A 15,093-nucleotide genomic window follows, 5' to 3' on the forward strand; every position below is an offset into this window, starting at 1 on the left:
CTCTCTCCTCTGACCTCAGATACTTAACACTTCCTAGCTGTGTGACCCTGGGCAAGTCACTTAACCCCAATTGTCTCAGCAAAAAAAAAAAAAAAAGAAAGAAATAAAAATAAAAGTATGATAGAATTGAGAATAACTGTCTTCTGAGAGAAACTATTTTTCCTCCTTATATTTAACAACTAATTATTGAATTATGCTCAAGGTGTTTCTCTTTTCTATTTCTTTATCCAGAAATAAACCAATGTGGGAAATTTTGGATATTCAGGAAAACTAAGAACGAATTTAAAAAAAAAACACCTAAGGTTAAGTGAATGGCAGGATTTCTGTTCATCATGTTTATTCAGACAGTTCTGGGAAAATGTGAATTCTTCCTTTTTTTCAGAGTGAAGTGGAAATTGATGTCACTTTGACCAAGAGTTGTTCTGTGTCACATACTTCAAGATCCTCATTGAAATAAGCCCATCTCTCATTATAAGATTCATTTTCTTAGTTGTTAAGCAACTAATCTTACTCTGACTAATCAGAGTTTGATTGTCACTATCAGGAACACCCACTCTTCCAAGGGCATGTAAACTGTGAACCTACCACCATGAATTGTTTTTGTTTCAAGAAAGATAGACAAATAATTATTCCTTTTATTAATAAAATTCTAGCATTATTAATAAAATTATTAATTACTCTAAAACTTTGTTTTTTGAACTTTTTAAACTTTGTTCTTCTAGAACAAAGAAAATAACAGATTTTTCTGAAACCTACAGTTGTACTCTTTTATCTCATTAATGTTACATAATTTAAACTAGGTTTTACATAAAAATAAAAAACCAATGTATAATTTAATCTCAAATTATGAAAATAAGAATTAATAAATTTGTGTCAAATGTAAAACAATGTTATTAAGACAAATGTGATCATATTTTGGACATCATTTCCATAGGCAAGTCTCAATAGTTTTAAATTTTAGATTTCAGAATTTTGTTTATATCCCCATTATTACCTTATTGATAACTGTCTAGAAAGTACCAATAGGACAATTATTTATTTCTTGTTATTTCTATTTCTTCACATTATTCTGTGGATCCATTATGAATTGCCTCAAAAGACAACTTTTTATTTGATGCTCTAATTCTGCAAATTGAATTTTAGTCAGGTATTGAAATGCCATGGAAACACCAGAATTAGAGACAGAAAAGACATATCTGTCAATCCCTATAACTGACATTGGTTATGCTATTGAACAATTAATTCATTGTATTTAAGATGAAACAAGACTTCAGCAAAAAAGTTTCTACTAAAGCCTCACAAATATTCAATTTCCATTTTCTTTAGGGATATTTTCATCATCACACCTCCCTCTTCTACTTCTATTTTATTTAGCCAATGTGTATGAAAATATTACAAATAGAATAACTTGACACAAATGCAAGGTACTACTACTGTTATCTAATAATAGTAAAAATGGCATCATTATTATTCAATATCATATTCAATAATATAATTATGTAGTAATATTACTAATATTATTGCTATTTAATCCTTTTTTTTAAGATAGATGAAATCTTGCCTTCAGTGAAATGTCATCTTTGTCCATGAAAGTAAAATGAATGCTTGTATGAGTGCTTACATCCTCAGAATGCAGATAAGAAAATAGACATGAAGCACTTTCTTACCATTTTGAACCATCATTAATAGAAACAAACATCCTGTTGATACTCTGACCTTGTTTTGAAGGGCCTCTGGCACTATAGGAAAGACCAAAGTTGATCAAATAAAAGCATTTATTATCAATTTGACAGGCAGTAAATTTACAGTGATGTGGTTTTGTGAATAATTTTTAAAAAGATTTTCATGAAGTTTAGTGTAAATTATTTTACAAATAATAGCTCTTTACTAATAAGAATCTTAATTATCTCCAAATTCTCAATAATTTCTGAAATCATCCACAATCCCCTCCAACTAAGTGCATTTTACCCTCTTTTTCTTTCATCCTCTCTCAGAATTTCTTCTGTCCCACTTTCACTTCATGTCTGAAATTGTCCCAGAACATAGAAAACCACATAATTCTTAGAAAGGATTCTGACATTATGTATATACTTATATCACATACTCATAATCAGAAGAATTAAATATTTCCTTCAGAAGAGTTCCAAAAGTGGTATTTTTTGAGACATTTGTGTCTCCACAGTCATTTAGGCTAGTTTTATTAAAATAAAATAACTTTCACAGGTGACAAGTATTAAGGTTCTATTTCTTCCTTCTGGCTGCTCCAGAATGATTTCCCAAAATTCTTTGTACTTTCTCCATTGTTGCCATTGTTGTCAAAATCTGTTTTTTTTTCTAATCGTGTTCTCTAATATGATTTTCATTCATAAAATCTACCTATTAGACATTTGCAATAGACTACTTCATTATAACTTCACATTTGAAATAAATAAAGCTGATATTATGGTCTATAGTCCAAAAGCATCTCTTCCACCCATCTCCCCTTTCTTTTCTAGTTCCCTAGGCTAAAAATTATGAAATCATCATTTTGCCTTTAAAATTTTTCATATGCATTTTCTCCCCTTCATTGCTAAAGTTATCACCTAAATTCAGTCCCTCATCACTTAATGCCTCACAAGATTTAGTGATTGGTCTTCTCTCTCTCTTTCTTAACTTGGAAGTCTACTCTCCTTCAACCTGTCCTCCATATTGATACCAGAATTGCCTCTCTTAAACACAGCTTGCATGTCATCAGTACTCTGTTCGTTGTAGAGTGACTCTCTATTCCCTTTCAAATGTATCTCTTCTTTCCAAGTCCCAAATCTCTTAGTAATCAGTTCTCACTTGGGAGCCAGCATGGTACAATGGAAAACATGTCATATTTAAAAGATCTAAATTTCAATCACAGCTCTACCACTTACTTCTTGTACAACACTGGGCAAGTAATTTACTCTTTCTACACCTCAGTTTCCTCCTCAGTAAAATGAAATTTTAAAGCTAGGTAGTATCTAAGGTGTCTTCCAGCCCTATGATTTTATTAGTCAGTTTGAACATGACCTTTTTTCCTTCTCCCAGGCTGCCCTTCTCACTATGCCAAGAAAATCTGTCCCATTTCTATCTCCATTCACTGGTTTTGTTTCCCTTGATCTAAAATGGTCCTTCTACTTCCTTTTACCTGTTTAAATCCATTCCCTTCTTCAAGATACTATTATTAAGTAATTTATCCTTTAAAGTCCTGCTGATATTGCAATTCTCTGGATTCCTAAAAACATTTACATTATCTGATATCTTCACAGCATTTACATTTTGTTTTATATCTCTCATTAATTATTTTACATGCATTAGTCTGGATTTACTAACTACATTTTAAATTTCTTCAAAGCAGGAGTCATGTCTTATCCTTATTCTGACTCTCTCACAACATTTAGTAAAAGGGCTGAGCACATAGGAAGTGTTCAATAAACACTTGTTTAAGTTGATTGATTCCCTATTAGCCAAGAGCTCTCCCAGGGTTTCCTCAATATATAGTTCCTGCTTTTAACACAGCATAGGCAGTCGAGTACAATATGGTATCACAAATAAATTGACTTGTATAAAAGGGGTTCTCCATTTCCATCTAAATCTTGAGTATGGTCTGGATGGATGAATTTAATCTAAATAGTTCCAAGTTTTGTTTCAGTTTGTAGATTGTTGCCAAAAGTATTGATGATCCAGATTCTCCTCAGTGCTTATCAGCCCATATTTGTAAAATTAGGTATACATCAACTATTTGGGAGGAAAAGGAGGAGGAAGAGGAGGAGGAAGTGGAGAAGGAGGAGGAGGAGGAAGAAAAGGAGGAAGAGAAGCAGGAGAAGCTATAATTTAAATAGTACTTTGAAAACCTCTAAGGAAGATCCTTAAAGTTTGCAAAGTGCTTTGCAAATATTGTTACATTTTATTCTCACAACAAATCTGGATAGCAGGTGCAAATAAAGAAACTGAAACAGACAGAAATTAACTGACTTGCCCTATATCTAGAAAATATGGGAGGTTAGATTAGATCGTGGGTCTTAACTCCAGCTGCAGGGATCTATCCATTGTGCCACCTAGCATTTAAATGTTAGAACTCTGACAATAAGAATTCATAGAGCTTCCAAGATAGTTAGAATTCTCTAAACCAAGCAATAAGTATTTATCCAGCAACTACTGTATGCCAGATACTAATGTTTGCCCTAGTGGTCTGAGAGTTAGTACAGTTATTAAAGAGCCTAATGTATTATTAGATACAATTCATTCCATCCTAAAATATTGCAACATACAAAAATCTATTTAGGCTACTGAGTTTCAAAAGAAAATTCAATGATGCAATTTTCTGTTCAATTGTTTATTGAACCATACTCTTATATCTAATGAGCTTCTGGGTCTTACCAGTGTTAGCTTCTGAACATTTCTCTAATCCATAGCTATACATGGTTTATATGACCATCATCTTCATGTAGGACCTCATCATGTCTCTCTTGCATCTTTGGTATAACCTTCTAATTGGATTCTCAGTTCCCAGTCTCCCTTTCTCCAATTTATCCTTTACATTGTTGCTAAAATAATCTTCTTAAAGCATTGAGATGACTATGTTATGATGCTTAAGACTTTTTAGTGGCTCCCTATTGCCTCTAGGACAAACTAGATAGTCCTCAACTGACATTTAAAGTTCATCATTATCTTGTTCTAGCATTGCTAGATTCGTTTCATCTTCCTTTTAACGTGTTCTTCATTTCAGTCAAAATAGCCTATTCACCATTCCTTAATCTAGCATTCCATCTTCCTAAATCTTTGCAACATACTTAAAATGCATTCTCTCCTTACTGCCACCCTAAGATTTTTTAGTTTCCTCTAAGCTCTAATTCAAATGCCACCTTCTACAGGAAGCCTTTCAAGATTCCCTTGCTCTTTCCCTCCTCAAATTATCTTGTCTCTTATGTATGTTAATTTTGCATCCTTCCATCCTCTCTTTTCCCCAGGCAGAATGTAAACACCTTAAAAGCTGATTTTTGTTCGATCATTACATCCCTAATATCTATCACTATTTCCCCTATAAAGGAGGATCTTATTACATGCTTGTTGAATGCAGTTGAAATTTATCATTCCTTAAAACACATATCTTCACCTTCTACTTACAGAGTGAATCATTTAGGTCCATTGTACCACTTGGAGTTACCAGCATTATTTTACAGGTAAGGATTATCTTAGACAGAAGGAGAAATGACTTGCCTTTATTGTTTCTATAATTAGCTGAAAATGTAAGCATTTTTCTTTATTTAGAAGTATTGTGTTATCCCAGATTAGATAGACTAATCAAAGTGAAATAAAATACATCCATATTAACTAAAATGCAAAAACATATCACCATGTCCTGTTTCATCTGTTTGGTCAGAGATTATAATTGTTATTTAGGCTGGGGTTCAATCCCTTTGAGGGCCAGTTAGGACTTTATTCTATGGCTACTGCATGAATGTCTTACTCTGGCCAGTCACCTAAAACAAACAAACAAACAAAACAAAAAATATGCTTTTTTGTCACAGAAAGGAAAAGGGGAAAAAAAAGTAAGGTGTAAATCTGCACAAAAGTATCTTCATTACTGGAAAAATAAAAGCCTTAGCATATGCCCTATTAATGGTCTATTGGTGCCATAATTTTCTCATGCAAAGGACAATATAAATATACATGCTCACTCAAATATAAATGGCCAGAGAATCCATTGCAAGTTTAGTGATTTGTGCTCTGATAAATACAGGAAATGGTAGGAAATTTATATAAAAGTTCACTCATGAGTTAAATTTTTATCCCTATTTATATATGTCAATTTATTATATATATACTTGGGAAATTTAATTATAAATTAAGATTGGTACAGTATTCCAAATAGACTTTAAAACCTTTTAAAACTTATTTTCAATCGATAATACATATGCACGTGTTTAATTGTCTTGTATTTTGTCTCAATTCCTCCAAACCCACAAATAAATGTATGCATTTTGGCAAACCAAATATTCTAATCAAATTTATATATTTGAATTTTATAGTAAAGGGGTATAAATGGACCGTTTCAATTTTGTATGTAGATTATTATATTCTAAAATATGTTTGTGATTACCTGTTTTCTTTGGCCTATTGTTTAATCATATAAATGAAATGGATATGAATTTTGTAGAATAGTTTCTAGCTTTTGTCTTAATTATGAATTAGGTCAGAAAATAATTAGATTTATAAATGAAGCATATTTTAAACTACAGTGAGATCTTCATCTATTGTGTTGAGAAATGTATCTTTTTATACATAGAGATGTGTACAGATCCTACATGCACATATATGTACCTAGGTACTAACATACTCAAAAATGACTGAAAAATATGTTCACATTGCTAAAGTCATTTAAATTCTCTTTTTTCCAGAAAAATTTTTGTTTATGAAATGTATAGAGACCAGAAGAGAATTGGTTAAAAATTACAAGTAAAGTATTTTGAAGAGACATATTTTAGAAATGAGATAAATAAGCATTTTAAAATATATATATCATTTTCATTAAAAATGGAATGCATAAATAATGCTTTTTAGAGTCTATGAGTAATGTTTGAAATAAGACACATATCTTTCAAACGCTGCATTTACTAGTCACCACTTGTCATTAAATGTAACTGTGTATTCAAGAGCTTTCTAATAATAGCCTTTAATTAAACCAAGGACCGTTAGAGGGTTTCCGTTGCCCTTTGAAGTTCTTAATTATTACTTGCATCCAGCCTTTTATGGCACACTTAAGGTTAAATTAAATAATTAAAATATACCTTGAAGAGAAATATCAAGACTTTTGCATGTTTTAATTAAATCTCTGAATTTCTCAGTTTTAAAATAATAACATGTTTTTATTTTTTCATTGGTGGAGTAGTAGAATGCTCGATATATTAAACAAAAAATTGGTAGCTTTTTATGGGAATAATCGCTAAGCAGATGCATGTAAATGAGCTATTTTCTATGCATGGCTTCCAAAAGTGCTAATTAAATAGTTGGCATTCCAGGCTATGCTCGCTCATTGTTTAGTGACACACAAATCCAGCGATGTGTGCCAGCAGACATTTTAAGTTGAATGTTTTCTCCTCTACGGCCTTTGTCATGAAATGGTGGCACCATGATGAGAACACTGGTGTAAGCAAAACATTGAAATATGCTTTAATAATGTTTTAACCATGTCGTGACACCAGTCTAGTTTTCTAATGAATTTTTAATTTCTTTTTTCTTATAAGGATGGTATGAGTTATTGCTGATGCATTTTAAATCATATACATGAGTCATTTTCTCCCTGAATTTGCATAAAATGGCAAAATGCTAATGCACCAAACAGGGCTTACTATATATGGTACAGCAAATATTCCCTTACAGATTTTATGCAATCAATCTCCTGTATTTCATTAGCAGCTAGATAAGGTGTGGCCAGTCTGCAGAATAAAAAAGAAATGAGTATAGCACAGGGAACTTAGAATTCTTTAGATGATTTCTACACTCTGATTAGAGCAGATTTTGCAAGTAGAATTGACACAGGTAAGACACATACACACACAGTTGCCTTGAAAGGTATAGTCAAACAGGATTTTTGAATTCAGTCTTATACTGTTAGACACACTGAATATGCAGTATTGAATTATTGTGATTTTTTTAAACATCTAAACTGAATGTTGGCTAACTATAATTTACATTTAGCACCATCTGTTTGGTACAGCTTTAATCTTTCCATACAATTATAAAGATTGCAATTTTCCATTGTACTCATAAAATAGCAAGAGAAAGGGAGATCTCATTTTGTGATTTGTTAGAGGGATACATTTTTTAAAATTAAGTTTTCCTCTATTCATATTTTTTAAAAAATATTTCTATATAAACTCATCTACCACCAGAGTGGCATTAAAGCCTCAAAAAATGGCCATCTTTGAGATAGTATTATTGAACTGATCTAGAGCTTTACAATTGAGGGATAATTTTTTTTCTTTTTGTACACTTCTCTTTCCAAACCTCTTGCTGATCCCCACCCAATAATTTTTGCCATCTGGAACATTTTTGAACCTGATGCAAAAAAGGGGGTGCTTTTTAAAAATAAATGTATGCTTCGCCCTACAGTTATTTTGAATTAGTCTTGATAAATAATTAAGGAATGCATAATATATTATTTAGATGCCATGGTCTTAAGAATTTGAGTGGTATTTCAACTACAATTATAGTCATTTATTTATCAGTAAAAAATTTACATAATCACACTTCAAAATCCAGTGGACTGGAGAGATATCAGAAAGACATCCATGAATGTGGTAATGACTCTGAGCATTAAATTAAGTTAATAATGTAGTGATGCACAAGATATTCTAATATCTAGTAATCCAGTATGTGGTCATTTAAAAATGATAGAAGCATAAATATATTTTTCTCTTAGCTACAGTTTATGTAGAATGTAACTTTTAACTACAAAATGGAATTTGAAAAGTCAGTATTAACATAGACATCATTTTAACAGAACACTCTAAAATGAAATTTCACATAAAGTGTGCTAATTTTCACACTTCCAATTGGTAAAGAAATAGTTTTGGCACAGTGATGATGATTAGTATCTAAATATCTGACATATACATACATATATATATATCTGAAATGACAATGTAGATCTTAAGGCTGAAGTATAGAAAAATGACAGAAACCCAAGTCCTCTATCATGTCAGTGAGCACTGAATGCAAATGGAGGGATTCCTTATTGAAGAGATGACTTGCTTTCTGTTAGCTCAGTCATGCTGTGGATCCTCCCTTAGTAGCTAGTCCATCTGAGACAAATCGGCTAGAAATATATGCAGGATTTGCCCTATGCTATTTGAATCATTGGAATCCCAGGTCATATCTGCAAACTCAGACTTCAGACTCTAATTGAGCATTAGTCTTCAGGGTAAAGAACTGAGCCACTCAGCAGTTTCTAACTTTATTTTGAGACATTTGTGAAAATCTATATTCATGCTCAGGAAGTGTGTTAAGCCCATTTTGTAAGACAAGGTAATTAAATCCTGCATAATTATTTTCCTCCAAAATATTTTACTAATAATACTGACACTTTCTAATCTCCATAGATATATTTCACATAGTGATAAGAAAATATATTTTTAGTTATTTATGAAACAAGAAAGATGAATATATGTCAAATTATTCTCAAAAATAAGTAATCTATTCCCCAAAATTTACTATTTGTGAGCTATCTTAGGAACTTTATAATTTAGGTTTCTCCAACTGCTCAACTTCTTCAACTTTTTTTCTATTGAACTTTATATTCTTCACATCTGAATCTAGCAGCACTTTCATTGGTCCATCATGTCCTTTGAGCATGAATTTTAAAAAATCAACTAGACATATTGGATGCCTATCGTATGTGAAGCATAAACAATATGAGGGGTGCTTTCTACAATAGGACATGTCTAAGAACCACTATTTCAATTCATAACATAGATTAAAGCATAGTAGGTTTTTTATTTTTATAGAATTTACAAATACATTTTGAACTTTTACTTAACTAAAGAAAAAGAAACAGCCTCATTCTAGCTTTACTTTGGCTGATTTCTACCAGCATGTAAGTCTGAGGTACTGATTTGTAATTGCTTAAAACCTTTTACTCTGTCTTTATGAAAGCAATATTTCCACAAAAAGCATACTCAAAGCAAGGTTAACCTTGTTTTCCACCAAACTAGGCCTGGTATTCTTATCAAAGCCATATTCAATAAGTTTATTCATTGATAATATTATATACCTTCTGTGTTAAACTTTTAAGAAACTTCATTTTCTAGTGCTATTCATTTCTGATGAAATCTTACTTTCTGCAGCATTCCCTTAAACCTCTCATTCCCTCACCCCCTTAAAAACAAAGATTTTCATTCTTCAACCCATGAGATGCTGAGAGTAATTTTTGTGTCTGACTTGAAGGAATTCCTTCGATCTAACTCTGGATCGATCATAGAAATATTTACTTCCAATAGGCAAAGTATCGGTATCAATCCTTATTGCTTTCCATTTACTTACTGCCCAATCATCTGGGGAAACAGAAATGTACCTTTTACTGAGTTTTAAAGGTTTCAAAAGAAAATAGCAAAAAGAGAGATTGCAATTAAATACTCTTTTGCCTATGTCAGTGAGTAGTTGAGCAGGAAACAGTAATGAAGACAGGACCTTAGTCAGTTACCTAGAGACAGAATGAAACGAACATTACGCTCTGTTATGTGTGTGTTTTAATGATGTACCCAACACTTGCAAAACATTTTGCTAAAACTATTTCTAATCTGTCCTGTCAGAAAGTTCACTGAAACTCGGATCCATCCCTCTTAAAACTGTAATCAATTTGAAATTTGCCATCGGAGTAAGTGTAATTTACCATTTGTGTCTAGGTTTACCTGTTAAATATCGGATAACTACTTTGGGGAAAGGAAATAACGACTGGCTACTTTGGGAACTAGTGGCAAAAAGCGACTATTGTTAACAAGGCACTAAAGCACTACCCACCCGACCTTAGTGTTGACTTCAAACATAATTTTGTATAAACAATAAACCTTTCTCTCCATTCTCTTACAAGCGGAATTAAGCTCATCACTTGTGGCATATATCTATAAATTAAGAAGTTTGGCGCGAGGTGTTGTTTGCTGGCCCCTAATGCTCTTGCAAAGGACAGTAACGTTCACCTTCGGCTTTAAAGTTACAGAAGTAACACAATTAATAGACATATTTACCTGAAACTCACTATAAATAAATGACTACCTTTCCCCCTCCCTCCCCTTTTCCAAGAGCAAGTGTCAAGCTGCCTGCGATCTTCCTCTTTCCTCCTTAATTCACGCGGGACGGACGAAGAGAAGGGAGCTCGTGCGCCAGACGAGGTGGATTTAGCTCCCAGTTAAAGAGTTAAGATGGTATCATTAGCTGCGCACAGCGTGATTTCTCTCTAATCCTCTCTGGAACTTACAACAAGTTTAAATGTCCATGCATGATGTTATTAACTGGCTTTAGTAAGTGCTTAAGACCCAGTTTTTTTTTTTTTTTAAGTAATCTTTGAATAAGTTTTTCTTAAAAAATACATACTGTACCCACCAAACAAGGAGATTAATATTTATAGTAAATCTGATGATGGAAAGATGAGCAATGAGCTTTTGTGTGAGTGGGGGAGAAGAGGAAGAAGAAAGAGTTGCTGTATTACGGACCTAACACTAAATGGCCCAGTATGGATGCATGTACAGAGCCTGCTTGTAAGAAAGTTACACGGTGTTCTCTTTCTATTAGTAATAGCTTGCAGCAAATCATATTTGCCAAATCTTCATCAATGCAATTTATATTTTACTGCTTAAAGGAGACTGGTAAAGAAATAGAAAAAATAAGATACAAGAAGGAACTCTTAATCACACCTTCTCTGTTACCCGGAGGAAGGGGCCCTGTGGCTAATTGGATCGGGGAGATGCCAACGAGCAAAGCTTGCTTTCTATCCCGTGCCTCTAAGCTAAAAGATTTTCCAGAGTGAATAAAAAACAGTGTGACATCAAGATAAATCAATAACCACAACTCAATTACTCTGCAATCTGATAGCTGAGGGAGAGAGGAAAGGGTCAAAAACTCCTTCAAGGTGTGTGTGTGTGTGTGTGTGTGTGTGTGTGTGTGTGTGTGTGTGTGCGCGCGCGCGCGTGCTTGAGTGAGTGTGTGGGGGTGGGGGTAGAGGAGGAAGAAGAGAAAAAAAAAAGAGAGGAAGATAGAAAAGTGATCATCAGAGCATTTCCACTTTACAATACAAAGAGGAGATCGAAACTGATCAACGGTGAGCTCAGTTGCGCAGAGAAGCTAAGCAGTCAGCAAATGCAGGGCGGGGGAGGGGAAACTGCGGAAACTTGGACGCGCCCGAACTTGGGAGGAGGAGGAGACCACAACTTCCTAAGCTGAAGCTCGCTCCCGCGAAGGGAGACGAGCGCGCGAACCGCTAACTGGGAAGGGAGCGCGCCGGCGCACAAGCTCGCGAAGCTCTGGCAGTCCGTCTCCGGGGAAACACCAATCAGAGGCGCTCACTAAGGCGAGGGGAGAGTCGCTACTGCTGCAATAGAAGGCAGGCTAGGGACTGTCACATAGCGGTGTTGTGCTGCCCAGCGGCGGGCGGGCTGCCTCTGCTGTTGCAGTCTACTGTATCCTCAATCCACCTCCCATGACACGCACCTTGCAATCCTGCTGCTAAGCCCATCTATTTTTAGAACTCAATAATATACTGTTCTGTTGCTCAGCTAAATTATCTAGCCACCAAACCTAGAGATGCTTCTTTTAAACAAATATGTCTTCGAACTAGTTATCTTCCCCAAAGAGTCAATACCTGTATACAGATTTTAAAGAGCCCTCACTATTGGCCTGACAATGCCAAAAAAAAAAAAATTACACTACCTAACATTACCCTGTACCAAGGGCACGCCGTCAGCAGTCATTATTATCAATAATAACAGAACCAAGATACTTTTCATTTCAATTCTCTATCTTTGGCTATTAATTTCACAAGAAAGTCAAATAGTACCCAAGAGGAAGAAAAAAATATTCTAAAGACTAAAGTCTCTTTTAAAAGATGATATGAATCTCCCTGGCTTCTGTTGTTTAACTTATGCTGGCAAGGACTGATGAACAGAAAAGTAGGCTAACAAAGCCACCTGTTAAAATCTCAGACACTGAAGAAACCACAGTGCTAGTCCAATCACAGTAATGCTTCTTTAATGCGGTTAATCGAAGTGAATTCTCACTTTTGAAACTTTCGACGGAACATTTGTTTAAAATATTACATTTTCTTCTTTGCGCTCGGTTCATCATTCTGTTGAATTAACCTGAATGGTGGTTAGTCTCAAAGTTTAATCTGAAGGTAATATAGAATTTTAGTGTGTTTTAGTTATTGGTTAAATGGAAAAGGGAGAAGCAGAGGAAATTTTCCAGTTAATTTTCCCTAAGTCATAATGCTGGTCTAAATAGCACAAAGCCTTGGAAAATTGTAACCATCATAAGACCCTTATTTATTGAGTTTTTAAAGGTCATTGTTCTTAAAAAGTAAATATTTCCTGTAATGTTCATTAGTTATATTTAGTCTGCAAAGACAATAAGCATCCATTTACTGACTATTTCAATGGTTTCTTTTTACAAAACATAATCAGACTACACACACACAAAATAGAATTTCACTTTCATCTCTTTTTTTTTGAAAGCACCAAAGCACTAATAATAGCATATAAAATATATAAGCACTGTTAAAAACAATGAAAGAGAAACATTTTGAGAAATAAGCCATTGCAAATATAAATAATGCATTTGTCTCATTACAATGCATACTAATGGTAAGCTCAAAAGGGGATTGATGCCCTGGCGAATATACCCATTCACAAACCTTGAAACAGTACTCTCACTATTATAGGATTTCCTTTTTTTGTTGTTGTTGTTTTTGTTTTTGTTTTGATTTTTTTAAATCTAGGTTCTGTTAAAGCTATTTTTTAAATCATTCTATCTTTGAGTTCCTTTTCTTTGCTAATGTTGTGGTTAGTTAAAGAGGATTAATAAAAATCTTGCTCATGCTCTATCTTTGTGTTTACTTTTTACAGGTATCATTTTAAGAGTCTATTTCTAAGTATTTCCTGAAAAGATGCTGAATGTCAAAACCTGCAGTTAACATTCCTGTTTAGAAATATACAAAATAACATGTTTGACGTTGGCAACTCAGATGTATTATTCAGCAAAACAGCAATTACTCATTGTTTTGCAAGTACATGTTAAGAACTATGCGACACTTGGTGACAATAAGAAGATTGCAAAGTCAATTATATTTAAAACAGACATCCTAATAAAACATATATAATCAACTCCTTGTAATCTTTTTGAACTACTTCCTTTCCTTCTTCTAAACTGTTTGCTGCCAAATGGTTTGTGTGAATGTTGAAACTTCAAGTTAAAAATTGATTTGCAAAGATAACAGTAAAAATAGTAAGTGAAAAAGTTAATTCAAAAGGGGAAGTATTTCTAAGGGCATGGGGATCCACATCAGGAGGCTCTGAACAGTGACTTGCATATCTTTGGGGATGTATGTCTGCTCTGTCCCTTTGCAATGTCAATCATAATGCTAAACTTTGGAAGAGCAGCATTTGTCAAAATACAAACTAGAACCTGAGCTGGCAGCACATTGATACACACTACCAGTTCCATGCTGAACTTTAGCAATAGGGACCATACAACAGCAACTATTTATTTGAAGGGGTAGGAAGGGCAAGGGGGGAGTGGAATAGAGTAAAGTATTTTTGTTTTGTTTTAATTACATAAAAAGCATCTTTATAGCATGAGTTTCTCTGTAATAGATTCCACCTCTCAACCCAACCCACAAACTGAATTCAAGTTACTATCCATCAGAAAATTAAAATGTTTATCTTACTAAAATAACTTCTAAGTAAATTCATTATTTTTGACTTTTTTTTTTTTTTGGCATTTCCTGCATTGTACCCCTTCGCAATGATATTAGTTCTAGTGTGGGAAAATATTATAATTGAGATCTGGTAAGTTATTTGCAGACTTCAAGTTTTTCTTTACACTGTGCTGACATTTAGTACAGCCCTGGTGAGGAAAACAATACTGCCATTCATTGCTCTAGACGTAGATTTCAATCGACTTAAGCGGGCACAATGAAACTTGGTCATTCACTGGTTACCCATATTGTGTTCTCAAATTTTCTCTCAGCAAAAGTATAATGACTCAGTATTGTATGGTTGCATAGACAAGGGCTCAGAACAAGAGACACTAGTTTTGTCTGACGGTGTGAGAAAGTCGTGAAGGGATCTTTTCTTCCAGATGGTGTTAAATTCAGCTGCCTTTTTAACATTGGCCTTGCACAGCAATCTGCTGCTCCCCTTTCACAAAGAATAAGCCTTGGTTCCCACTAGTTAACATGCATACTCACGCAACCTGCAACTTCACTCCAACTGTTTGACAATGCAGTGGTATGCTAAATAAACTTGATCCGGTTTCTGCCAATGTTAAAACTAGCTTTCAAAGAACTACTTAACTGATATTTACACTTCTGTTGACTTA

The 15,093-nt window shown here is 33.9% G+C and overlaps 1 protein-coding gene across 16 annotated transcripts in view; it reads right to left on the bottom strand.

Moving 5' to 3' along the window:
• Window positions 1–15,093, bottom strand: part of LOC127559433 (uncharacterized) — a 164,396-nt gene that overhangs the window by 118,670 nt on the left and 30,633 nt on the right. For 2 of the 16 annotated variants that reach the window (XR_007953151.1, XR_007953150.1), the window contains exon 3: window positions 13,016–15,093. This exon is cut by the window's right edge and continues 3,461 nt beyond it. The exons of the other annotated variants lie outside the window; for them this stretch is intronic. The gene's annotated coding sequence lies outside the window, so the exon portion shown is untranslated. Of the gene's footprint in view, window positions 1–13,015 lie in introns of those variants that run through there. 16 annotated transcript variants of the gene reach the window in all.

The sequence above is a fragment of the Antechinus flavipes genome, chromosome 1 (assembly GCF_016432865.1).
Source record: "Antechinus flavipes isolate AdamAnt ecotype Samford, QLD, Australia chromosome 1, AdamAnt_v2, whole genome shotgun sequence".
Classification (NCBI taxonomy): Eukaryota; Metazoa; Chordata; class Mammalia; order Dasyuromorphia; family Dasyuridae; genus Antechinus; species Antechinus flavipes.